This window comes from Podarcis erhardii (genome assembly GCF_964252035.2).
Source record: "Podarcis erhardii genome assembly, chromosome: 11".
In the NCBI taxonomy this organism is placed as follows: Eukaryota; Metazoa; Chordata; class Lepidosauria; order Squamata; family Lacertidae; genus Podarcis; species Podarcis erhardii.
The window spans coordinates 11,820,738-11,848,351 of NC_138501.1; the positions used below are offsets into that span (position 1 = coordinate 11,820,738).

The following is a 27,614-nucleotide window of genomic DNA, read 5'->3' on the forward strand; positions in this document are numbered from 1 at the left end:
TGAATTGTACCTAAATAATCCATACGAATATGAAGTTTAAAAATATTATTTGAATTGTTAAATGTAACCTGGATATGTATCCAACAAGTGGTAGAAATGGGTAGAGAATTATGGGTAGAACGGCAACAGCTGTTTCTGGTCAAAGAAAGTTTCTCAGCATGCATGGATGAAACTTCCTTTTTAAAACCACCTTTGCCACTATTTATAGCTACTTGTGTTGATGTTGGACTTTGGGTTTATATCACCTGTGGATTTTTAAAATGGGCTCAATATTGAAATTGAATCCCCGAGACGGAGCGAGTTCCTTTTTTTTACCTTTGTCAACAGACACTGGGCTGCAGTTCAGCCACTATTTCTGCTATTTTTGAATTGTTACAACAATGCATTGAAATGTATTAAATTATCATATAATTATAGAATTGTGGAGTTGGAAGGGTCCTTGAGTGTCATCTAGTCCAAACCCCTGCAATGCGGGAATCTCAACTCAAGCATCCATGACAGACGGCCATCCAACCTCTGCTTAAAAACCTCCAAGGAAGGAGTCCACAACTTCCCAAGGGAGACTGTTCCACTGTCAAACATCTCTTACCATCAGAAAGTTTTTCCTGACGCTTAGTTGGAATCTCCTTCCTTGTAACTTGAAGCTATCGGTTCGAAGTCCTACCCTCCAGAGCAGGAGAAAACAAGCTTTATCCCTCTTCCATGTGACAGCCCTTGAGATATTTGAATACAGTGGTGCCTCGCAAGACAAAATTAATCCGTTCCGTGAGGCTCTTCGTATAGCGGTTTTTTCGTCTTGCGAAGCAAGCCCATTGACAGCTTAGCGGCTTAGCGCTATTAGTGGTTTAGCGGCTTTTAGCGGATCAGCTGATAAGCGGCTTATCAGCGGATCAGCTGATAAGCGGCTTAGGGCTTAGGAAAAGGGGGGGGGGAAACCCCGCAGGAACTCGCAAGACATTTTCGTCTTGCAAAGCAAGCCCATAGGAAAATTCGTTTTGCGAAGCGCCTCCAAAACGGAAAACCCTTTCGTCTAGCAGGTTTTCCGTCTTGCGAGGCGTTCGTCTTGCGGGGCACCACTGTATAGCTATCTCCTCTCAGTCTCCTCACAAGCCCTGGTTTCCAGACCCTTGATCATCTTGGTTGCCCTCCTCCGCACATGTTCCAGCTTGTCAACATCCTCCTTAAATTGTGGTGCCCCAAACTGGACACAGCAAACAACTGTTTGCTGAATTGGTTTGCTGTTGCATCATTCACATGGCATCGTGTTCTTTATTGCTGATTTTTATTGCTGTTGTGATTAAGGTAAAGGTAAAGGGACCCCTGACCATTAGGTCCAGTTGTGGCTGACTCTGGGGTTGCAGCGCTCATCTCGCTTTATTGGCCGAGGGAGCCGGCGTACAGCTTCCGGGTCATGTGGCCAGCATGACTAAGCTGCTTCTGGTGAACCAGAGCAGCGCACGGAAATGCTGCTTACCTTCCCGTCGGAGCGGTACCTATTTATCTACTTGCACTTAGATGTGCTTTCAAACTGCTAGGTTGGCAGGAGCAGGGACCGAGCAACGGGAGCTGACCCCGTCGCAGGGATTCGAACCGCCGACCTTCTGATCAGCAAGTCCTAGGTTCTGTGGTTGAACCCACAGTGCCACCTGCGTCCTGCTGTTGTGATTACTGTGCTGTAAAAGTGGAATGCAAATGCTAAATCAAATCAAGGGTGTGGCAGTTGTGGGCTGATGTTGACACAGCACCCCAGCCACCGTTTTGTTCTCGGTCCTGTCCGCTCCGTCCCCAACCTTCCCATATTGAGTGGGAAAGACTGAAGAGGGCTTCCCAGAGCATATGGTTGAATGCTCTTATAAACCTCCCTGCAGTTGGGTACCCTGTATCCTGAGACTTCTCAGCATGCTGGGGGCTGGGCCTCAGGGCTGGAGTGCCTGTTTTGCATTCAACAGTCCCTACGTTCAATTCCTGACATTTCCAAGTAGGACCAGGAAAGATGGTTGGCTGAAAACCTGGAGAACCACTGCCAGGAAATGTATATATAACTGAGACAGAGGGACTAGTGATCAATATAGGGCAGCTTCCTAGCTGGAAAATAGAACACACTTTGTGTTGCTGACACCTTTCTCCCTGAGACCACCATTCTTAAGCAGAGTTTTATACCCTAAAGTGCACACATTATTTCTGCATTTATTGACTGCAGTACTCTAATAATTTCTAGGTTAACCTGAAAATGACCGTTGATGGGAAATTCATAATTTTGAGGTGGTTTGTCTATGGTTTCATTTGAAATGTTATCTGCCAAGGTACAGCTCTCAGCGGCCTCAGTCCATGCCTCTGTGCATCTTCTGGGTTTGCATATGGTCCTTGGTTGCCTTAGCAACCATTAGCTCCATGATTGACAGGCCAGCATTTCCAAGCACTCTTTATCTTCCTAATTTATTCCTTTGTATTCCATTCAATCACATTTGCAGTGATAACATTTGAAGAAATGTTTTCTTTTCTGTCATTAGCTGCGTTCAATGTGTTTTGCGCACAGCGTTAACAGTTTAGCATGAGATTTCTCCATCCAGTAACCCTGATGAAATCCAGTAACGAGAATGAATGCTGGTATTTGCTACTTGAATCAATTGTGTTGGCAGAGACAGAGAGGCTGAACTTTCATTAACTGCTGCCACTTCCTCATCCTGTGAGTAACATGATATCACAAAGTGTAGCAAATGTTCTTCCTCTCCTCAATTTGCTGAAGTTTCACAGATAAAACTGACAGGCACAATCCATTTTGGCGCGGCTGCTAAATGTTTCCTTTCATGAAATGCTCTCCTTATAAATGCAGATGCCACTAAGAACTCTGTTGATGTGTAAAACATTTTTTGAAAAGCAGGCAAGAGTTTTATTGAATTGAATGTAATGACTAGGAAGCATTCTGTTAAGAATTTTCTGGCTTGCCCGGAAATATTTCACAGGCTATACAGGGGGGAGAAAAGAAGGAATGCACAATATCTATGATATCAAAGCTGACAAGAAAAAAAAAATCTGCTTCTGTGCCAGTTCTTCCCCTGTCCCTACTTTTATTTCCCTTCTCAAGAATTCTTATCTCATGCTTTTTGCCACCTCTTTTAGCAGATGTGTCTAGCACAGAGAGGATCAGCATGGTGCCCTCCCATCGTGCAGGTGGCGCTGTGGTCTAAACCACTGAGCCTCTTGGGCTTGCTGATCAGAAGGTTGACAGTTCAAATCCCTGTGATGGGGTGAGCTCCCGTTGCTCTGTCCCAGCTCCTGCCAACCTAGCAGTTCGAAAGCACACCAGTGCAAGTAGATAAATAGGTACCACTGCGGCAAGAAGGTAAATGGTGTTTCTGTGCGCTTTGGTTTCCATCACAGTGTTCTGTTGCACCAGAAGTGGAATAGTCACGCTGGCCACATGACCTGGAAAGCTGTTTGTGGACCAATGCCAGCTCCCTTGGACTAAAAGCAAGATGAGCGCTGCTACCCCATAGTCGCCTTTGACTGGACTTAACCGTCCAGGGGTCCTTTACCTTTTTTACCTTTTTACCTCCCAATGTAGTGGTCTACAGCTAGGGGTAGCAAAAGCTGTCAATTTAAGTTTCTCTTTATTTCTCACTGTTCAGTTCTCCACATTTTCCTATCGCTTTGTGAATCATATAAATTCATGAAAGTCATCAGCATTTCACTGAAAAAATTTTCTCCTATACAGTGGTACCTCAGGTTACAGATGCTTCAGGTTACAGACTCCGCTAACCCAGAAATAGCATCTCGGGTTAAGAACTTTGCTTCAGGATGAGAACAGAAATCATGCTCCGGCGGTGCGGCGGCAGCAGGAGGCCCCATTAGCTTCAGTGGTTCTTCAGGTTAAGAACAGTTTCAGGTTAAGAACAGACCTCCGGAACTAATTAAGTACTTAACCCGAGGTACCACTGTACTTACATTTATATACACATGTTGCAAAGGTATTTCTCCTAAAATAATGCATTTGTCACTAACATATGCACTTTCATTTTTCTTTTCATTTCTATGTTGCTTTATATTTTTAAAGAAAATACCTCAAAATGGTTTACAACACATTCAAACATCAAACAATCCAGAAAAAGTATTACTGAAGAAAGTCAAATATGGAGTATACACTCAAAGCAACATCATTAGCAGGAAACTCAAATATTAACTTGAATATTTCAAAATAAAACATTAGAAAGGAGATAAACTACAGAACACACATTTCATATAGCACAGCTAACAAAAAACCTTTAAGATTTCAAAAGAAGACATTACTAAATGAAGTCAAATATAAAATGCACATTTGAAACAGAATAATAAGCAGGACACGGGTGGCACTGTGGGTTAAACAACAGAGCCTAGGACTTGCCGATCAGAAGGTCGGCGGTTCAAATCCCCGCAACGGGGTGAGCTCCCGTTGCTCGGTCCCAGCTCCTGCCAACCTAGCAGTTCGAAAGCACGTCAAAGTGCAAGTAGATAAATAGGTACCGCTCCAGCGGGAAGGTAAACGGTGTTTCCGTGCGCTGCTCTGGTTCGCCAGAAGCGGCTTAGTCATGCTGGCCACATGACCCGGAAGCTGTACACCGGCTCCCTCGGCCAATAAAGTGAGATGAGCACCGCAACCCCAGAGTCAGCCACGACTGGACCTAATGGTCAGGGGTCCCTTTACCTTTAATGAAACATTATCACAAGCATAGAACCTAGCTGCTGCTGCTGCTGCTGCTGCCACTGCTGCCGCCACCAATCCTGCCAATGGTGGTTCAATGACCTGGACCTGCATTTCAATGGTCTCTGTACCCTATCAAATACATTATTGCACCCAGTTTATACATACACCTGAGAAGTGTATTGCAACATTCAGACATGTGCAAATTTCAAAGGGTGGCTGTGTTTCATTCGCTTCCAACTTGTTACTAACATACTTGGCAAGTAGCTTCTCTTACAGGCTGTGGGCCTAGACCAGCCTAAAATCACCCAGCTTTTCTTCTTGCCACCTGGAAAATGACCAGTGTGGTTTTCTGGTAGCTTCCCCAGCTAACTCCAGACTGAGGATAAGGCTTTGCTATCACTTAAAGATCTTTTGCTGGCCTACACTGCATCAGGATTTTAGCAAGGGAGAAGCCAGAGTCACAAACGTCAACCTTGGTGGCTCATTTAGGAATGAAGAGTGGGAAAGGAAAGCAGGTTGCAGAAAGGTCTGCTAAGGTTTTGGGAGGAATTTAACATTTTGTGCATCTTCTACCATTTAACCCTAACCCCTGCACTCCCGATGACACCAACATAACTAGGAAGTGAAAGAAGCATGCTGAGAGGAAGAAAAGAGGCTGCGGATAAAATGGCAAAACAGGAAGGTCTCTGGGAGGGCAAAGAGCACAGCAAGCTCTGTACAGTTGTATCTCCCACAATGGCCCAATTTAAAAAGAGGTTTGTTTGGCAATGGTATTTCCCTCATAGATCGTCTTCTTCTTCTATATGATTGATAATTCAAGCCTTAATGATGCTTTCCCAACCAGTTTTATCTAGGATAGATGTTATCAGCCCTGAGTGCTCACTGGAAGGACAGATTGTGAAGCTGAGGCTCCAATACTTTGGCCACCTCATGGGAAGAGAAGACTCCCTGGAAAGGAACCTGATGTTGGGAAAGATGGAGGGCACAAGGAGAAGGGGACGACAGAGGACAAGATGGTTGTACAATGTTCTCGAAGCTACCAGCATGAGTTTGACTAAACTGCAGGAGGCAGTGAAAGACAGGAATGCCTGGCGTGCTCTGGTCCATGGGGTCACGAAGAGTCAGACATGACTAAACGACTAAACAACAACAAGAAGATGTTAGATTGGCATAACCTTCTTTTCTTTTCTTTTTACAAATTTATTTGGTTTTTTAGATTAACAATTTAGTCACATGTGCAACATGCAACATAAAAACAAGATTCCAAGGAATCTCCTGGACTTCCATCCTCCCCTTTGTGGGTCTTATTATTAATCATTTCCTCCCGCATCTTTTATGATACTCCAAATCCTTTACTTCTTCCATTATGTCCAGAATTCAGCCTTAAACTACAAGTGATATTCCAATCCTACTAACGATTTTAACTGTTTACAAAGCTTTAAGTTTTCCCTGTTCCTTATTAAACTTTTGATCTTTCTGATTTCTGACTCTTCCGGTCATTTTTGCCATTTCGGCTTAATCCATCAACTTGATCTGCCATTCTTCTCTGGTAGGGACTTTATCGTCTTTCCATCTCTGGGCCAGTAACAACCGTGCAACTGTGGTCACATACCATAGTCTTTTCTGCTCCTTTGGGATTCGGCACCCAGAATTCCTAAAAGGAAGGCTTCAGGCTTTTTAACAAAGGTTGTTTTAAACATTTTTTTTCAACTCATTATATTAGATTGGTATACATCTAGGTCTGTAACTAAGCTGGATTTCCACTGGCTCCTTCTTAAAAGTTTGGTATGTTACTGGCTACTTTCTAGTGAGAAGGCTGATTGCAGGGAACAAAGGGGACTTACAGGGTCTCTGCATGTGGCAGTCCTCTCTCTGGTGGCAGGGTGGGGGAGAAAGCAGAAATTGGGGAAGGGGCAGGCGGAACTGGGTGGAGGAATGAGGGGGGAAATGAGAGGGTCGGAAGAATTTAAGCATGTGACGGAGACCATTCTAGGGCTCTGGCGACAGAGCAGAAGAAAGCTGGAGAGCAGGAGAATTTGTGGTTTGGGGAAATAGCTGGAGGGAGCATTGGGAGGAATAAGGCAGATATGGGAGGGAGAAGACAATGTAAGTTTGGGAGGAGGGTTAAGATCCACCAGAGAGAGAGAGAGAGCGCACTCTAATGGGTTAATGTATCCAGGATCAGAAGGCTCTGTGGTCTTCCTGGATTAGAAGTTTACATTCATTTACTTTTCTGTTTGCTTCTGTTATAGGCCACTTCACCTATCAGGAATGGCAATGTAGTAATCATGACAACTCAGCCATCAAATGCAGAGGGTTGCTCTAGGGCTCTTGTTTTGTGTCTGAATGACAGACACCCTGGCCCAAAGGAACATGGAAACTTTTCCCCAGGCTCAACCTGAATCGGAAGCACGCTTGTGAATTTCATCTTCAAAATGTTTCCCGAAATCCAATTAGATAAAATGAGATGTTGTGATGCCAAGAGCCTGTCCTCTCAAGTCTAGTAGAGTCCAATGCCTTGTACATCTCTTTCTAACGACATCAATGTCCCCAGCATAATGAGACTTTAAAATTAAATATGAGGAAAATTGGGAATCTATTATAAATGGGGTAAAAATAGAAACCCATTCAACTAGGATAAATAGGCATACCCTCTTCATCTTCTTTTAAATCAACTCATCCATACCGGTGGTAGCTCAGCCAGATCAATCTGTCATGGCCAGTTTTGTTGCACAAGGACAAAACTGCACAAAAATGAAATACCTTATTATGGCTTTAACAACTAATTGGCTCTCCATTTTCCCAATACAGGGAAGGCAGAAAGCCAAAGGCTGTTTTCAGCTTTTAAATAAGCGTTTTAATGATTGTTCGCCCTTGGTGAAATTATCTTTGCAGACTGAATCTGATGGGCAGGAGGTCATCCTTGAACTGAAAGACAAAGTGCTGAAAGCCGAAATTGGGGCATGAAAAATTAGCACTTCTATAAAGAGCCTCTTTGAGAAATGCACGCACAGACAAAATAGGACTCTAAGCTGCCGAGGTGTCACATGCAGCCATATTTATAACCATTCAAGAGCAGCTTTCGCGGACCACTTTTGGTTCTATTTTTACAGAAAGGTCAATTGTCACCTGTTTAGAAGCATGAGGAAAAGCTGGCCAATTTTGCCTTGATGCTTAAAGTACCTTCTTGGGAACTGTGAAAAAGAACTGCCTGCAGTTCCTATGCAATTGAACAGTCCCATCCCCTTGCCTGATTGACAAACAGGAGAGCTAAAAGGAGCAGTCCTCTAAATGGAAACAGTGCGATAGGTAACTTCTAAATGCCAGAGGGATGGAGTCAATGCTTTTTGTTGGTGTGAGCAGTCAGCGTGCCTTAATACATGCATTAAATTTGCAGCCAGATCCATCCTCCACTTTTACGGAGCGCACCAATGGGATGGTCATCTGCAAGGCAGGCTGTTTGAAAGGTTACTGAGGAAAAAGCCCTGGCTGCCACTCATGGAAGGGTAAAAGTGATGTAATGAGACAAGGAATTGAACTGAAGGATCTTCTGCTCCCTTTAATCCCTATCACTTCTACAAACCAGACACCTGAGAGAATGCCAGTGACTTCTCATTAGCAGGCAGGCTCTTGAAGAGGTGAAATGTCATGTCCTTTACGTAAGAAAAAATATAGAAGCTCAACAGATCTTTAAAGATGAAGAAGGAAGAATAACTGCAATACAGATCAATTGGCAGGGCGAAAAATTAATAATTGTCGGGATCTACGCACCAAATGGAAACAAGACTGATTTTTACAAGAAATTGGAAGAAAGATTGTTTGAATACATGGATCAAAAAATTATAATAATGGGAGATATGAACGGAGTTGTATCAACGGAAATGGACAGATTAAGAGAAAAAAGTGACAGTAAAGAAGGGAAATTACCGAAGACCTTTTTTGCATTGGTGCAAAATCTCAATTTAATTGACATTTGGAGACTTAGACACCCATTAGAAAAAGAGTTTACATTTTATTCGGAACCGAATCAGTCCATGTCAAGAATAGATCAAATTTGGATCTCGAATGAATTAACTACCAGAATCCAACAAATAGAAATCCAACCTAAAGTAATTTCGGATCACAATCCGATAAAAATGGAGATAAAGGCGTATGAAGAAAGAACATTTAGATGGAGATTGAAAGATTACCTTTTGGAAGATGAAAGAATCATTCAAGATGCTCGCAAAAAATTGATGGATTACTTTGTAGATAATATGAACAAAGGCACAAAGATCAGTACAGTTTGGGATGCAAGTAAGGCGGTAATGAGGGGATTTTTTATCCAACAGAATGCGATTAAAAACAAGAATAGAGAGAAAGGGAAGAAGGACATCCTAAAACAAATAATGGACAATGAACAAAAGCTAATCAAAAAGCCAAATAACATTAAGATAAAACAAAACATTAAAGTTTTGCAGACACAGTTTGCCATGATCATAAACAAAGAAGTTGAATGGAATATTAAAAGACTGAGACAAAGGAACTTTGAATTCGCAAACAAACCTGGAAAATGGCTTGCATGGCAAATCAAAAAAAGGAAAGAGCAAAGTATAATAAACAAAATTATTGTGGATGGCGAGGAAATTGAGAACCCAAAAGGCATCAGAAAAGGATTCTTGGATTTCTATAAGCATTTATATGCAAGACGAGAGAAAAACAATATAAAGAAGATAGAGAAATTTTTGAAAGAAAAAAAGGTGCAAAAGATCCCGACAGAAATGAAAGACAGACTGAATGCCCCAATAGAGAATGAGGAAATTGTGGAAACTATAAAACAGATGAAAAAAGGGAAGGCACCAGGACCAGATGGATTTACAGCAACTTATTACAAAGAAATGAAGGGCTCCCTGACGGTACCACTCAAAGAAGTTATGAATAATATTTTGAAACATCAGGACATACCAGAAACATGGAAAGAAGCCTTTATAACACTCATACCAAAACAAGACTCCGATCTCACACAAGTGAGGAATTATAGACCGATATCTCTGCTAAATATGGATTACAAGATTTTCTCGGGTATTTTGGCAACAAGACTTAAGAAGATATTGCAACAGCACATCCATGGAGATCAGGCAGGTTTCCTTCCTGGCAGACACATGAAGGATAATGTAAGAAATATAATAAATATTCTGGAATATCTGACTGCCAGTAATGAGAGACAGGCCGTTCTAATGTTTGTGGATGCAGAGAAAGCGTTTGATAATGTTTCATGGGAATTTATGTTGAAAAACTTGGAAATGATGGAAGTGGGAGAAGACTTTTATAATGGTATAAAGGCAATATATTCAGAACAGAGAGCAAAATTGATTGTAAACAATGTAATTACAGAAGATGTGAATATAAAGAAAGGTACAAGACAGGGATGCCCTCTTTCGCCACTGTTATTCATTACGGTTCTGGAGGTCCTGTTGAGTTCTATTAGGCAAAATGAACTAATAAAGGGGGTAACAGTAGGTCAAAATCAATATAAAGTTAAAGCCTTTGCCGATGATCTGGTAATTACAGTGGAAGATCCGACAAGAAGTTTAAAAGAAGTTATAAAAGAAATTGACCAATTTGGAAGAGTAGCCGGATTTGTACTAAATAAGAGGAAAACTAAACTTATGGTGAAGAATTTGGACCAAAGTCTGATGGAAGAAGTGCAAAGAGAAACAGAGATGGAAGTGGCGAAAAAAGTAAAATATTTAGGAATATGGTTAACTCAAAAAAATATTGATTTATATCAAAACAATTATGTGACAACTTGGAACATTATTAAGAGAGACCTCGAAGTGTGGAGTAGGATGAAATTATCTTTTTGGGGCAGAATCTCTTCAATTAAGATGAGCGTGCTTCCAAAGATGTTGTTTTTATTTCAAATGATTCCAATAATCAAGGGGACAAAGATCTTCAGAGAGTGGCAAAGAATGATTTCCAAATATATCTGGCAGGGCAAAAAGCCACGAATACAATTTAAGTTACTAACTGATGCGAAAGAAAGAGGTGGCTTCGCCCTGCCAGATTTGAAACTTTATTATGAAGCATCTTGTCTCTGTTGGTTAAAGGACTGGATAATACTAAAAAATAATAAGTTATTGGACTTGGAAGGGTTTGACAACAGGTTCGGTTGGCACGCCTACTTATGGTTGGGAAAGAAGAAAGCTCACAAAAGTTTTGCCAATCATATTTTTAGAGGTGCTCTAATAGAAATATGGGACAGGTACCAAAATATTTTGGAACCAAATGTACCTCATTGGTTATCCCCACTGGAGGTCATGAGTGTTAAAAAGACAAACATGAGAGAGGATTGGATGACTTATGGAGATATTGTAATTAAAGAGGGGGGGGAATGGAAATTGAAGCCATATGAACAAGTTAAAAAATATGTATATGATTGGTTGCACTACTTCCAAACAAATGAAATGTTTAAAAAGGATTGTAAAGAGAGGAAATATATTGAAGGAGAGTCTAGATTTCAGAAAGAGATAATAAATAATGATTATAAGGTTTTGTCAAAAATGTATAAAATGCTATTGGAATGGCAAACAAAAGACGAAGAAGTTAAATCGGTTATGATACATTGGGCCAAGGATTTTGGTTATAATATACAGCTGACAGATTGGGAGAAGGTATGGAAGGAAAATATGAAATTCACTGCATGTATGACGATAAAGGAAAATATCATGAAAATGGTATATAGATGGTATATCACTCCCGTTAAACTTGCAAAAATGTATAAGACATGTAATAAATGTTGGAAATGTAAGGAGAAGGAAGGGTCGTTTTACCATATGTGGTGGGAGTGTAAGAAAGTAAAAGGCTTCTGGGAAATGATATATAATGAGTTGAAAAAGATGTTTAAATATACGTTTGTGAAGAAACCAGAAGCCTTTTTGTTAGGAATTACAGGAAGCGAGATCAATAGAAGTGATTATAAACTTTTTCAATATGCAGTGACTGCAGCAAGAATTTTAATGGCTCAAAAATGGAAACAAGAAGATTTACCAACATTGGAAGAATGGAGATGGAAATTGATGGACTTTGTTGAATTAGACAAACTGACAGGAAAAATCAGATACCAAAAGGATCACAAGTTCATACAGGACTGGAGAAAGTTTACGATTTATCTGGAAAATATATGTGATGAACAGACAACGCTAGTCGGTTTTAAAGAGGCTTTGTGAGGAGAAAGGGTGTTGTAAGAGGGGAAAGAGCTGTAAAGATTTACTAATTAGCAATACAATTATAAAGGAAATGTGAATTTAATTTTAAAATTATGAGGATTGTGGAGGGAGCTGGGGGAAGTCTAAAAGAATTTATGTATTATATTGGAGTATGTGTTATTTAATTTTGTAAAAGAAAAACTTTTCTAAAAAATTAATAATAATAAAAAAAAATGTCATGTTCTTGGAGCCAGAAGTCACAGAACATTTTTTAAAAAATAAAAATTAAATAAATTTTAAAACACTTAGAGTAATGTTAAACTGAGACCACTGTTACAAACTTGAGGTTCATTCTAGTTCTGCAGTATCTGGATGCTACAGGGAAATGATTTAAAGCTTTTTGATATGTGAGACTTAAATTTAGCTTTAAGCTCAGCTATTACATTAATGTCTCATTGCTGCATTCCAGAAGTGACTACAGGGGAGCGGCACTAGTCATGTGAATGAGCTTTCTGGTCAACAACACGGGTTTCACATTCACATCACAAATTGATCTGGTGCAGCAAGAAAACCACTTCAAACCTTATTTGTGACAATACCCCAATTCTATAGTTTCGAACACAGAAATGGATCCTTAGTGAGCAATCCTATTCGCATTTACCTGAAAGTGAGCCCCAATGAACATAGGGGAGCTTAATGAATAAATGCATAGCATGGTAATACACATTTCATGGGGGGAATGTTTTCAACGGTGTTCCTTACCTTCATCTCATTATCCTGTCCTCTGTTGTAATATTATTTAAGCATAGCTCACTTTCTCAGAAAATCTCAACTTTTAGGGTTCAAAAGGGAACATTCTAAGAGGCAGCAAGATTGTGCCTTTGATACAGGCTTAGATGAATATTTCATCCTCAAGTCTATTCCTGGATCTATCTAAAACATCTGAAAATGATTATGTCTATTGCAGCTTTGAAGCAGAGCTGAGCAATGCAGAGCTGAACTTCATTTGTTGGGTATGTTGTTCAGTGACTTTTTACCCCTGAGATAGATAGATAGATAGATAGATAGATAGATAGATAGATAGATAGACAGACAGACAGGTCTTCTGGAGGGGGACCACCACCCCAACCCTGTTGTTTAGTCGTTTAGTCATGTCCGACTCTTCATGACCCCATGGACCAGAGCATGCCAGGCACTCCTGTCTTCCACTGCCTCCCGCAGTTTGGTCACTCATGTTTGTAGCTTCGAGAACACCGTCCAACCATGTCGTCCTCTGTCGTCCCCTTCTCCTTGTGCCCTCCATCTTTCCCAACATCAGGGTCTTTTCCAGGGAGTCTTCTCTTCTCATGAGGTGGCCAAAGTATTGGAATCTCAGCTTCAGGATCTGTCCTTCCAGTGAGCACTCAGGGCTGATTTCCTTCAGAATGGATAGGTTTGATCTTCTTGCAGTCCATGGGACTCTCAAGAGCCTCCTCCAGCACCATAATTCAAAAGCATCAATTCTTTGGCGATCAGCCTTCTTTATAGTCCAGCTCTCACTTCCATACATCACTACTGGACCCCAAACCTAGTAATTAATAAATGGACAGATTTTGGTTATTTAGGATATACAAGCTGCAGAGGAGTTGCTGGAGTAGCCTCTGCAAAAACGAACAGGCCAAGCTAGGGCCATTAAGAAACAATACAGGGCTATTGAGAGCCATTGGCAAAGCAAGAGAACTGTCCTCTCCCCTTGCCCGGAAGTATGAACAGAGACTGGGGGTTTGAGAGGTTGCCAGGGCAACTGGGCATGATGTCACAGAGAGAGTTTGGGGCTGGCTGGCTGAAGGCAGGCAGAAAGAGATGCTTTGACTCCAGTGCTGCACTGCTGTGAGGTACAAGCCCCTCTTCAGATGGCTGTGCTGTCGAATCTGGATTCCCTCCATCTAAATTCAGGTGCAGATATGTGAATAAAACTTATTTCTTAAAGCTACAACAACCTCCACTGCGTCTTCAATTCTCCAAAGCAGCACAGACCCTGGTTGAGGGCCAAGACCTCTGGAACCCTGTGCGTGGCCTGGCAGCAATTGGGGTGGCCAGTAGCAATATTTTAGGACCCACCCTATTTTCCTTTTTTTTAAGTTATAATTTTATTTTGCAAATTACAGCACGATAAATGACTATCTGATATAGCCTCTCCAAAACCCTGTGTGGGTCACAGGAGTTCATGTTAGGGATGGAAACCATGCAGTGTTAAATTGATGTGATGTAGTTGGGTTGTTGTTTTTTAGCATTATGCAATCTGCTCCGGGATGTTATGGGGAAGTGTCAGATAACATCAGCACCATAGCTAAAATAAGGCAGACTCATTAATATCCTACACAAAGGGACAGGATTATGTGTCGGTGACCATGGGAAGGGTTGCGTGGGCTTAGATCAGTGTCTGCTGTACTAACTGAGGCCGCCAGATCTTTATCATATGTCTTGCAAAAAGCTCTCCAATTAGTTATATTCCTAAGTAGCTGTAACAAAAGCAGCATGCTAAAGTCCAGATCTCCCAGGCTGGGGGTGGCCATGTAGGTGTGATCCAGATGCTGGAACTTGTTTTGTAAGCAGGTTCAGGATTCAGATCATGCCATATCAAGTTTGAACCAGTTCTCTCTGTCTGGGTCTTATCCAAAGTCCCCCATGGCAACCCACTGGTTAATAATTCTAAAGCTTTGAGTGTGACTACATGCCACTCACTGCAGTTGTATAGCCTATTTGTTAATGTAAGATTGTCTTCTTCTATGAGGAACTGTATAAGACAACTCTGGTTTTTCAGCTTTGCAGGCTGCAATTACAAAATAGTGTTTAATATGTACTGCAGAGAATGACTGAGAAGGCAGATCTGCTCTTTTTGAAACCAGCAGTGAAATACAATTGTAACCATGCCACTAATCTGAGTTCCTGCAATGCATTGTGCCATCTGCTGGAAAAAGGAAACAATCCAACACAGAAACTTCACTACCCTCTCTTATAGAATCCAGAGAATACATTAAAACGCCAATGTCTAGCAATTATCACAGTTAACGGTACATTTCCCACCTGGGAAATACTGAATACTTGCCTTGTGCAGAACCCACACTGAAATATCTATCTATCACCTATCTCTGTATTTATTCAGATGATTTTGATACCGCCCTTTGCTCAAGCCGAAGGGTGGTTTACAGCAAGGAAATAGATTTTTTTAAATACCGGTAAATCATGCAATCCCTTTGAAACACATAGGAAATCACTTAAAGATCAATTACAAACAGCAGCTGCAATCAACTGTCTCTACTCCAACAAGCTGCTGAAAAAGATGTTCCCTAATGAAGAGACAACTAGAGAGAGAGGGGACTCAGCAGGGAAGGAGTGCCATATATGAGGACACATTTCTGAAAAGGCTCTTGCCTGCCCCCCTCTCCATCACATACCTTATACTTGCCCAGAAAACAACTGCTACCCCATGCAGCTGCTTCAATATGCTTTTAACATGTTTTAATATGTTCATGGCCTGCTGCCCTTACCAGCATTCTTGCTACAGTATTTTGCAGTAGTATCAGAGGAGTCAAATATACAGTTGCAAATAAAACGCTTTAATTGTGTTGTAAAAGTGCATTATACACATGTGACACTGGATGGCGATGGTGAGCTATGGCAAATTCAATATGATTTTTTTTCAAAACTTTTTTTAAGAAAGCATTTTCACAACTTTTTTTAATTTGTGTGTATATTCCACCAGGGACTGGCAGAGCTCCAAGGAGTTTGTGGTAGAGGCGGTGGGCATCCATACTATACAGAATACACGTAGATACACCATTAAAATACCGTGTTAGCCAAATTATACATACATATATATCCTAAAATACAAACTAAAACTACAGTGCTTTTTTCTGGGGGGAGGCAGGGTTATGCATAGCTCTAAACATTTTGTGAATCTTTGTACTTTTGTCCATTTACTGTATTTATTTTTCCCAATCTGAACTATAAAAATGGTGATTTTCTTGAGTCAAAATGGGAGTACCCCTAAACATTTCTTTTTTTAAAAAAGCACCGAGTTTCTATATTTCATTGACAGTTGGATCTTTACAGTCCACCATGTTATCCTTCTCAGTTTTGGGGCAGCAACCGCAAGGATTCTTAACGAGTAAATGTTATTTTTACCTTCTACAAGACTGTGTGATTATTGTTTTAAGGGGGAGAACAGAGGGAAATACCAAGAGAATCCAGTCTGCCTTAAAGCATCCTGGATTATTTAAACTAAAAGGCTAAAACCAGCCTATCTAAGCTTACCTTTTAAGTTGCAAGGGGGTGGTACTCTGCCGAACTCACAAACGTGGAGGAGGAAGGAAGGATAATATCTAACAAATATATCCTCTCCTAGCATCTATTCACATCCCAACACTGTGCCCCTTAGGAGCTCCTGTAAGTACATGCTTTGCCAATACAGAATTAAAATACTGTTTGTTTGACCTCCTTCTGCTGAGTGTGCTCCGGACAACTAGTTGCACTTCCCAGAAAGTCTTCAAGGTAAGATAAAGGAAAAGGACCCCTGAACAGTTCAGTCCAGTCAAAAGCGACTATGAGGTTACGGCACACATCTCGCTTTCAGGCTGAGGGAGCCGGCATTTGTCCACAGACAGCTTTCCGGGTCGTGTGGCCAGCATGACTAAACTGCTTCTGGTACAATGGGACACCGTGACGGAAGCCAGAACACATGGAAATGCCGTTTACCTTCCCGCAACAGGGTTACCTATTTATCTACTTGCATTGGCATGCTTTCAAACTGCTAGGTTGGCAGGAGCTGGGACAGAGCAATGGGAGCTCACCCCGTCGCAGGGATTTGAACCGCCGACCTTCCAATTGGACATCCTTCAAGGACATCCACCATGTAGAGCACATTACAGCAATCTAGATTGGAGGTTACTAGAGCATGACTAACTCTGGCCAGGCTATCCCTACCACAATATGGCTGTAGCTGGCACACCAGCCAAAGCTGGACCCAGGTGCTCATGTCCACAGAGGTCAGCCTTGAGTGACAAAGCTGATTCCAGAAGTACCCCACAAACTACACTCTTGTTCCTTTGCAGGAAATGCAACCCCATTGATTCTGCCAAGCCCCATACACGGGAACGACCCACTCAGAGCACATCCAGCCTTTCTGGACTCCCAGTACTTCCTGGAAACAATGGAACAGAAAAATAGAGCTGAGTGTCATCTGCATACTGGTGACACCTCACTAAAAATCTGCTCCTGGCGGCTTCATGGAGATGTTAAATAACTTGAGCGACAAGACTGAAATCCTAGAGGACCCTTCAGGAAATCTCCCATGGCATGGAGCAAAAGTCACACATTTTTGGTGAAACCATACTTGGAGAGAGGAGTGGAACCACAGAAAAGCCCAATCCCAACTCTTTCAGACAGCCCAAGAGGGTAACGTGGTCAGTATTATCAAAAACCGTGGAGCACTCCCTTTCCCAACAAGTGTGACTGACCAAACACTGTATTTCAGTCCCAAAATGTGGCCTGAAGGCAGATTGAAATGGGTCTATATAATCAGTTTTCATCCAGGCACACCTGACACTGTTTCCACCTTTTCAAGTTGCATTTATATGCATTTGTGTACCCTTTTCTTGGCTGGGAACTTCATTACAATATCAGGAGAACTTCACATTGGGTAATTTTGAGCAGCAGTAGTTGCAGTAGACAATTAAGAAGCCTTAAGAACAAATGTGATGTGCACAAGTTTATGAAAGCACCAAGCTGAAAGCACCCAGCAGAAAGAATGTGGTTGGTCAAGGGAGCCGTGGACTCAGAAAGGTTGAAAGCCACTGCTATAAGGCATGACATTTTTATCCAGTGGTTCCCGGTTTCACATTGGCTAGAAATATAGTGTGATGTGCAGCAATACTAGTGCATGTGTACAACAAAGCCAAACGTCAAACCTGATGCTACTTATAGTTTGCTAATTAAGAGGCCCAATTCAGAGCAATGCATGCAGGAAAAAAAGGAAGTTATACGGCACTTTACTTACTGTAAATGAGGGTGGTGTCAATACAGTGCTCAGAAACCTGGCATGAATGCTACTTACAAGTTGCCAGTGAAGAAGGAAGAGCTTTCCTTCCGAGCAATGCAAAAATATTTATTTTTGCATAAGCTAAGCAAAATTATGAGATGCCTTCTTACTAGCTTTATCTTTGAAGATGTCAATGTCACACAAATCCTTTGGCTTATTTTCAGCTCCCTTCTCTCATGAAAAAATGCAGCCTTTATTTATTATTTGATCTCTATGCTTAGCTGCAGTAGGCCACCAGCTTCATCCTTATTCAAGAAATGTAAGAACTGCCACACAGACTTACACCCATGGCCAAGCTAACAGCATTCTGTTTCCTGACAATGGCAGATACTACTGAGCATCTAGTAGCACTGGATCTCACATTGCCCAATTAGTTTGAAGAGCTTCCTTGGGAGCACTTCAGAGTTTTCTTTCAGTGCTATATATTGTTTATTTTATTTTATAGTGGCCTGCATCCAAGGGCTTCACTGCAGTGGACATGATCTCATATTGTCTTCACAACAAACCTGTGGCCAGCAGAGGACACTTCCCTTCACAAGCAGATGCAAACTACCGTCTGTCTCAGTTGCTAGAAAAAAACAGGCTGGATCTAAGAAACCTGAGCATACAGTCTAACTTTATTCATATTTATTTATTTATTTGCAAATTATAATCTGCAACTTTCATTAAAAATTTTTGGCAAGGCATAGTACAACATGTAAGGATATAATCAACAAAAGATCCATAAAACATTAATAAAACCTCAACAAAAAAAATAGTAAATGCTGACTGGTTAAAAGAAAAGAAAATCATGTTGCAAAGGCCTACCTAAACAAAATGTTTTTAAAAGATGTCTGAAAGAAAAAAGGGGTGGTTTCTGGTAGAGAGTTGCACAGAGCAGGGCCTGCTAGACAAAAGGCTTGCTTCCTAGTGAAGGTCAACCTAGCCTTAAGGGGTGTGGAGGACCACCAGAAGTACCCCTTCAGAGGATCTCAGTGACCAAGGTGGAGCATAAGGAACCAGGTGGCCCCTAGTGTTGAACCTCAATTGCTTATGGCTTATGAATTACTGCAAATACTTTGAACCTGACCCAAGAGCAATTCAACAACCAGTGCAACTCTCAGCATCGGAGCATCATGTGGCTGGTAATCTGCTCCTGTGAACAGTCTGGCCTCTGTATTCTGAACTAATTTCAGCATCCAGATCAGATGCAAGGGCATCCTCACATCAATCTCATTAAGGTAATGAAGACTTGAGGTTAGCAATGCATGGACCACTGTGGTCAGGCTGTCACAGTCCAGGAGTGGAGTACTAGCTGGAGCTGCTGAAAAGCACTCCTGGCCACAAAAATCCCTTGTGCCTTCAGTGAAGGAGAAATGCAAGATAATGTTGCTATTTCATGTTGCATGCATCTTATTCTCACGGTCCTGATTTTCAACTTCTCCTTTACCTCCAGTTTCACAAATCCCTTTTCATCTAGCCTGCCCAGTCCAGAGAAGTGGTATTTAACGTGCTCTCCGCTTGGTTTGTCTGAAAGCCTCAGGATATCTGCATGGCTGAATATAATACAGAGTGACGTACCGCCAATTTACGATGCAGCTTTAAACTGCACAAACCCATTTGTGCCTCACAGTTATGAACCCTCAGAATCTGAACTGACCAGTTAACTTAGCACACATCCCCAATAGCCTCCCTCATCTCAAGGGAAAACGCCTGCTGGCAGATCCATCTTTGAATGATGAGTGAGATGATAAAAATACAGGCATCCTGCTGGTGGAATGAATGAGTATTCAGAAAGCTGCATGGTGAAGGGTAGTAGAGGGAGAATTTGGACGTGGCACGAAATGTCCACGGTTTTATTATCTATTTGATCTCGAAGTAAACTCAGAGCAGAAAAGCTATCCAAACCCTATAAAAGATGACATGCAGAAATTTGAGGAAACTAGTAAGACAGCAAAATATATAGAAGAAGAACAGAACAGAAGCAAGGGCAGGAGAGGGTCAAGAAAAAATAATGACCATCAAACTTTAGTTGGCGAGGGCATCTGGTGTGGAATTTGGGAAAATACTAAAGAAGGCAATACTTTGGCAACTCAAGTGCTAAGCCAATTACCGTATTTTTCGCCCTATAGGACACACTTTTTCCCCTCCAAAAATGAAGGGGAAATGTGTGTGCGTCCTATGGGGCGAATGTAGGCTTTCGCTGAAGCCTGGAGAGCAAGAGGGGTCAGTGCGCAACGACCCCTCTCACTCTCCAGGCTTCAGGAAGCTATCCGCAAGCCTTGGGAGCCCGGCGGGAGTTCCCGCCGGGCTCCCAAGGCTTGCGGACAGCAGCCTGCAGCCCGAAACCTGGGGAGCGCAGCAGGGCGCACCCGGGGCTTCGGGCAGCTGTCAGCAAGCCTTGGGAGCCCAGCGCGATTTCCCACCGGGCTCCCAAGGCTTGCGGATAGCAGCCTGTTCTGGGGGCTGGGGTCGGGGAAGCTCGGGCTTCCCCCACCCCCAGCCCCGCAAGCTCCGGGAGCGATGGCGGGGTTGCGCAACCCCGCCTTCACTCCCGGACCCCAGCCCCGAAGCTAAAAACGAAGCCAGGACAGCGAGCGGGATCCATCCCGCTCGCTATTGTGGCTTCTTTGCTCTTTGGGGCTCCGGGGGGGGGGAATACTTTTTTTTTCTTTATCGCCCCCCCCCCAAAAAATAAGTGCGCCCTATGGGCTGGTGCGCCCCATAGGGCGAAAAATATGGTAGGTAAAAAACCAGGAAACTGTATTGAGCATAGAAATGAACAGGCAACTAGCACACTCAGTTAACATAACACAGAAGCCATGCTCCTCTTGCTACTGAAATTTGGTAGGGGACTTTTGAATATAAACATAGCAAGACTGCAGGTCTGAACACAAAATAATCTGGACTAGGATTTCCCAAGGATTTTTTTTAAAAATAAAACGGCTGCTATTTATATAAATACCACTCTCAGAACTTTCTGTCCTCCTAGTCTATTGATTGAATTTTTATTTACTGAATTTATATACCACCCCATACCCACGGGTCTCAGGGTGGTTCGCAGAATAAATAATTCCTCCATGATGTGTCTATATTTCCATGGAGCAGAATAACACTTCACATATCTGATAGAGTGGCCTGTACTCCATGAAAGTTTGTGCCATTATACATTTGTCAGCTTCCAAGATCTCACCAGAGATTCTTTTTATCTAACACTAATAGACGTTTATCAGAATATTGCAAACTGTGTCAGGGATAGTTGCCAGAATGTCCATAACCTGCGCATTTCAGCGTTTTAATTTTCATTTGTACTGTGCATGCAATTTTAGCCATCACTTAATTAGGGGAAAAATAGCACAACAGCATATTTGTCTGTAACCACTTAGACACAGGGTAGGGAGGATGCAAGCCCACAGCAGGGGATATTATTCACATGTGGTTAAGCTAGCTGGACACTCTGTAGACTTGCAGTTTCCGTTCTCATCACCAGCCCTTTTAAGCAGTATAATGTCTGATAACAATACAGGCGTTCTTGATGTTTTCTCTAGCATGCACATTACTGCTCTCGTTTTCCCTATATACCTGATTTGAGAAATGAAGAAAACCCATATATGCTCTAACCATACCATGCATATGCAGAATCTTGAATCTGATGCACAGTCCCCTGAAGATCTCAAGGAATTGTGGAGTTCATTTGGACAAAGGCATTTCCAAAGTTAGGCTGTGCTCAACCCATTTAGGAATGTATACTGATCATGACTAGCAACTTGAAATATGTCCCAAAATAATAAACCAGTTCAGTATCAGATATAGGCATTAGCATTATGTGCTTCACCTTCCTGTTCTAACTATGAAGCAGCAAACTGTATTCTGCACCAGAGGAACTTTAGAGCAATGTGCACAGACAACCCCATGCAAAGAGCATTGCAGCTGAAATACATATATTTGAAATTATGCCCACAGCATCCTGAGAAAACACTAGTGGGAGCTGAATGTTGTCATCTTCAGCCTTCATTTTCTCCAGCCAAGCACCCTATGCCCTCCCCACAGCCCCCTACTGATCTCCACTTAACCATGTCCCCAAATCTCTCAAGTATTTTAATAATCACAGATGTGATATTGTTGAAAATCTAAAATTATCCTGCCCATTTCAAACTGAACAGGTGCTTTTTTTGGAATTTTTTAAAGTACTACAGTTATAAACAAAATAAGACACCTGTCATTTAGACATCAAGAGTTTCCACCCTGTTATTACTACCAATGTTGATCATATTTTTAGGGAAATTCCCTGTTCTGCTTTACTAGAATATTTTGCCCTGCCCCATTTTAGATTTGGAGGACACAGGTGAGCTGCAGAACGCTTCATATAATGCAAAGCAGCCATGGGTGGCATGATACACTGAGAGAAAACAATAAATAATGAACTTATGATTCTGCAAGTCTTTCCTACTTTTCAGCAATGGCATTTTGCCATATTTTATGGTAGAATTACATTCTGTGGTCAGGGCTGTTATTAACCTGCCCCCAAACAAAATACCTCAAGCAATATCATTCTGCATGCAAAATAGATGTTATCTGCACAAAATTTGTAAAAACATGTATTTTGTTAATTGCACACTTTTTTTATAATACAGTTACAGATAGGTAGCCGTGTTGGTCTGCCATAGTCAAAACAAAACAAATTCCTTCCAGTAGCACCTTAAAGACCAACTAAGTCAGTTCTTGGTATGAGCTTTCGTGTGAAGTGTGCATGCACACGAAAGCTCATACCAAGAACTGACTTAGTTGGTCTTTAAGGTGCTACTGGAAGGAATTTGGTTTTTTTGTTTTTTTATAATGTTTGCTTATTTTCTGGTATGGCAACAGCAAGGCCTGACCGATCTTACCACTGCCTAGCCCCATCTGTATGGGCAGTTTGTCTTGGACAGAATTTCTTAATTTTTTAAAAAGTCTGACCCAATGCATCCCTTTCAGCTCTGATTCTATATAATTATACCAAAGGAGCTCCTGTTTAGCAAGGCTGTGTCTTGACTTGAGTTAAGACTGCATGACTTGAGGGAGCACAAATATTTCAATAAGAGGATGGTATGATGGCAGATGGCAGTAAATTTAACACTGTGTGCACACTGAAGGGCATCACCCAAATTACTCATGCTAAGCAGGGTGAGGTCTCAGAATTAGCTCAGAAGTACAGAAGGGAAACATCTGTTTGTGGGCTGTCAATGAAATCTCTGCATAGCAGAGAAATAGGCAAACATACCTTTCAGGGTCTTTGAAGAACTAGAGAGGGAATGCATGTTAGAAATACATTTATGTAGCAATTAAATGATATAGCCTCAATGTCAAAACCGTTTTAATAGCTGGAGACAATTGTTTCCAGAAATAATGAGCATTTCATTAATTTAGGGGTTGTTCACACAATAGTTTAATGTAAATGTGAACAGCAGGTTTGTGCAAAACCTCCATGACTATTATTTTTAAAATGACCAGGAATCAACAGCTCCAGTATGCATGCATATGACAGATCATTGCCCTCGCCCCACAACCCTGCTCTTGCACAATTCCTGGGGAAGTGAAAGTGTGTACACATTGGCAAAGAAATACCCGAATGCATGACTGTTGTTTTTTTAATGGTAATGGAGGGTAGGTATGTAATTGAAGGGAGGGGACATGCATATGCCACATAGAGACATCCCGTCAAGAACCACCCACTAGTGTATATGGGAAATATTGGCTTACAATTCAGATGCAGAACATTTAAAACACTCATCTGTGAACATACTTGCACCTGTGTGCACATGGAAAAAACAGATCTGAGCTACTCATTGTGTAAGATAATATCCCCGTAGGGATACAGCCTCAGTCTCTTCATCCCAAACAGTTCATTTCCAGCACTATAGATTTATCCTGCTTGTTGCATTCTTAACTTTTCAAATTACTAATTATTACACAATATCCAAGGGAGAAAGAAAGCAGCTCAACCTGCTGGATGGGAATTCTGCCTATTGGGAAATTTGGAAAAGGCAGGTCCTTAGTTCTTGCACAACCTAATCTACCTTTTCCCTCACTCACACCTTTGCAAAGAAGGAGTGGCTGGGAATGCCCTGGCATTATGGGAAATCACTGCAGCTGGGGTAGCATACCTACTAAAACTTAATTTCCAAGAGTAGCTGAAGCGTGGAGCAATGTTCTTTGCTGTTGTGGCTGAGGTTAGCTAGAAAGCACATATATATGCAAGGACAATTGCCAAATTAACAATACAGTCGTCGTCCCCCATTAATTCCTTGAAAATCTGAAAGGTTGTGCTATCCTCAGTTATCTATCACGCAGGCAAAGGAAGCTGCCACATAGATAGCAAAATGGATGAGGCCACTCATGAAGATATAATGCTTTGGCAGGCACATTTTAACTATAAACAATCTAATATACTCATCCAAAGGGTGGGTGTGTGTGTTCTCCTAATTTCCAGATCAGGGATGTACAACTCTAACTCCCATCATCCGTGACTGGCTGGGACTGATGGCAAGTGCTGAGTCCAACACCATGAGGAGTGTGAGGTGGTCTCAAAGTGTGATAGGTCAACCCAGTACTGTCAGGAGCAACTGCATATGTAAAGGTAAAGGGATCCCTGACCGTTAGGTCCAGTCGTGGACGACTCTGAGGTTGCGGCGCTCATCTCGCTTTATTGGCCGAGGAAGCGGCGTACAGCTTCTGGGTCATGTGACCAGCATGACTAAGCTACTTCTGGCGAACCAGAGCAGCACATGGAAACATCGTTTACCTTCCCGCCAGAGCGGTACCTATTTATCTACTTGCACTTTGACATGATTTCGAACTGCTAGGTTGGCAGGAGCAGGGACCGAGCAACGGGAGCTCACCCCATTGCGGGGATTCGAATCGCCGACCTTCTGATCGGCAAGCCCTAGGCTCAGTGGTTTAGACCTCAGGATCACCTGCATCCCAGTATTGTCGGGAGCAACCGCATATGTATATACTTCCAACTCATCTGCCTACTTCCTCCATTCAGATATGGGCATCCAAGCAGGTAAGACCCAAGGATGTTGACATGTTACAGGCATGGAAATCTACAGTAATGTCACTGGGTCACATGCAAGAGTGCTGCTTTTGGCCCACCAAAAGGGCTTAGGCATACTCAGTATAACTGACAGACATCCCTTTTGAAAAAAGAACACATTTTTTTCCCTAAAACTCTCCTGGTATGCTCCAGGGCATATACTAGTGACTATCACCAGAAGGAGAATGTTCTACAGGCTGCATATGAACAAAATGAATTCAAGCAACTGCAGAAAGCGGGGGAAGGGGGTCAGTTTAAACGTTAAAATGATTGTAAGATTAGATGTTTTGTTATATTGCTTTTACTATTCCCCGTTCCCTTGGCCAGGCGAAGTGTTAATTTTACCTACTTGCTCCAGCCATCCTGCAGTGCCATCATTTTTATAAAAGACTTCCAACATTTACTAGAAGACACAGTACCAGATAAATACAGAGCCTCGCTGTCATGTTGACCAGCCTTGGGGAAGCCCACATATTTTCCTGGAGCAATCCATGAAAATGGCAGGGCAATCCACCCTTTTTCCTTACAGAATTATTTTGTGTAGCAGGATGTAGGGGAAAAGGCTTTGGGGGATCGCCTGTTATTTTAACGAAGGAAAATAAAATTGTAAAACTAGTGAAATGTATGAATTTGAAAAGCATAAATATTTTTAAAATATGTACAGTGGTACCTTGGGTTAAGTATTTAATTCATTCCGGAGGTCCGTTCTTAACCTGAAACTGTTCTTAATCTGAAGCACCACTTTAGCTAATGGGGCCTCCTGCTGCTGCTGCGCCGCCGCTGCACAATTTCTGTTCTCATCCTGAAGCAAAGTTCTTAACCCAAGGTACTATTTCTGGGTTAGCGGAGTCTGTAACCTGAAGCGTCTGTAACCTGAAACGTATGTAACTCGAGGTATCACTGTATCTACTTTTAGTTAAGTATTTTTATTTATTCACTTGATTTAGGGGGGTGCAGCTGCACGCCCCACCCCAGTCCATGACTTCAACCTTAAGAAGCACCAGATTTCAGGAGAAATCATAGAATCACAGCGTTAGGAAGGGGACCCCAGGGGTCATCTAGCCCAACCCCCGCAGCCAGGCAGGAGCCAATCGCTACGGCGCGCGCGGAAAAAGCAGAACCTGCGCTTTTACTTGGCATGGAAATAAAAGCGAGGGCAGGGAAGGGGAGATTCCTGCCGAGCGCAGAGGCGCCGGGGAAGCGGCAGCCGGGTCGGGCCCCATCTTCCCCAGGGCCTCCGCCCCACTCGGGGTACCGAAAGCCCCAAACACCGCGCCCTCCCCGCGTTCAACCGCTCTTAAGCAAATGAAGGCAGCTGGCCTTGGCGCCGACGAGGAAGTGCCGCTCTGCCGAAACCCAGCCGCTGAGGAAACTCGAAAATGAGGAAGCGGGCGCTCCAGTCATCCTGAACGGACCCGGGGCTCCTTCGGCGGGGCCCGGCAGGCGTGGCCCAGGCCGGCCTTCTTCGCCGCCGCGGACACTCGGGGGGCTGCTGCTGCTGCTGCTGCTTCGCGGAAAGGGCGAGGAAGAAGGGCTCGACGGCTTGCGGGTCGAGCCTCGTCGCCCAGGCAGGTGGCCGGCGGCCGGTCTCCAAGCCCCCGGTCTCTTCTATCCTCTCAGCCCGCGGCCTGGGAAGGCCGCGTCTCCTGAGGCGAGACAGAGACGTCACGTCAGTTTTCCCGCCCTTTCCCCTCAGGTAAGAGACGCTTCTTCGCCCTCAGTTGAAGGAGGGACGGGGGGACGGGGGGGGGGGAAGGGTATGGGAGCGAAGGGAGCCGCGGCTTGGGGCCTGAGGGCAGTGCCGGGTTCACGTAGTATAAGCTAAACTAGCTATAGCTGAGGCCGCAATAAAATTTGAAACCCCGCATGTACATTTCCAAAATATAAAATAAAAAATAAATAAAATAAAACCTACATACAGTAACAGTGTTTTGTGTTGCGCAGGCTCCTGGGATGTGAGTAATGGGCCCTGCCTCCTAGCCTAGAACATCAATGGTTTGCTCGTTTCTAGATATAGTGGTACCTCGGGTTAAGTACTTAATTCGTTCTAGAGGTCCGTTCTTAACCTGAAACTGTTCTTAACCTGAGGTACCACTTTAGCCAAGGGGGCCTCCCGCTGCTGCTGCCGCGCTGCCGCCACACGATTTCTGTTCTCATCCTGAAGCAAAGTTCTTAACCTGAAGCACTATTTCTGGGTTAGCGGAGTCTGTAACCTGAAGCGTATGTAACCCGAGGTACCACAGTATAGGGTGCCTACATTCTGCATGTGCAAATAGCTTTAGGTACCGATGAGGTCCATCAATTACCATATGTTCAACACACAAAAAGCGACAATTTGTTGTTGAGAAAGGACAGCTGGACATATAAAGAGGCCCATTACCTTCAGTAGCTTAGGGCCTCATCAAACCTCAATCCAGCCCTGTCTGAGGGGGTCACTTGGCTGAAGAAATTCACGTGGGAAAAAGCTGGGTGGGGGGGGGGAAGAGGGGCAAGAGCGAAGTGGTACATCTCCCCCCCCCCCACCATCGCCATAAGCAAAAGTAATAATAATTATTTATTTTTTTAATTATACCCTGACCATCTGGCTGGGCTTCCCCAGCCATTCTGGGCAGC

The 27,614-nt window shown here is 42.8% G+C and overlaps 1 protein-coding gene and 1 long non-coding RNA gene across 3 annotated transcripts in view; both read left to right on the forward strand.

Moving 5' to 3' along the window:
* LOC309352220 overlaps nucleotides 1-27,614 on the forward strand; it is a 100,372-nt gene that overhangs the window by 35,569 nt on the left and 37,189 nt on the right. The gene's annotated exons all lie outside the window — the stretch shown is intronic.
* SYK (spleen associated tyrosine kinase) overlaps nucleotides 26,535-27,614 on the forward strand; it is a 36,727-nt gene continuing 35,647 nt past the window's right edge. For both annotated transcript variants that reach the window (XM_081880463.1, XM_081880465.1), the window contains exon 1: nucleotides 26,535-26,697. The gene's annotated coding sequence lies outside the window, so the exon portion shown is untranslated. The remainder of the gene's footprint in view (nucleotides 26,698-27,614) is intronic.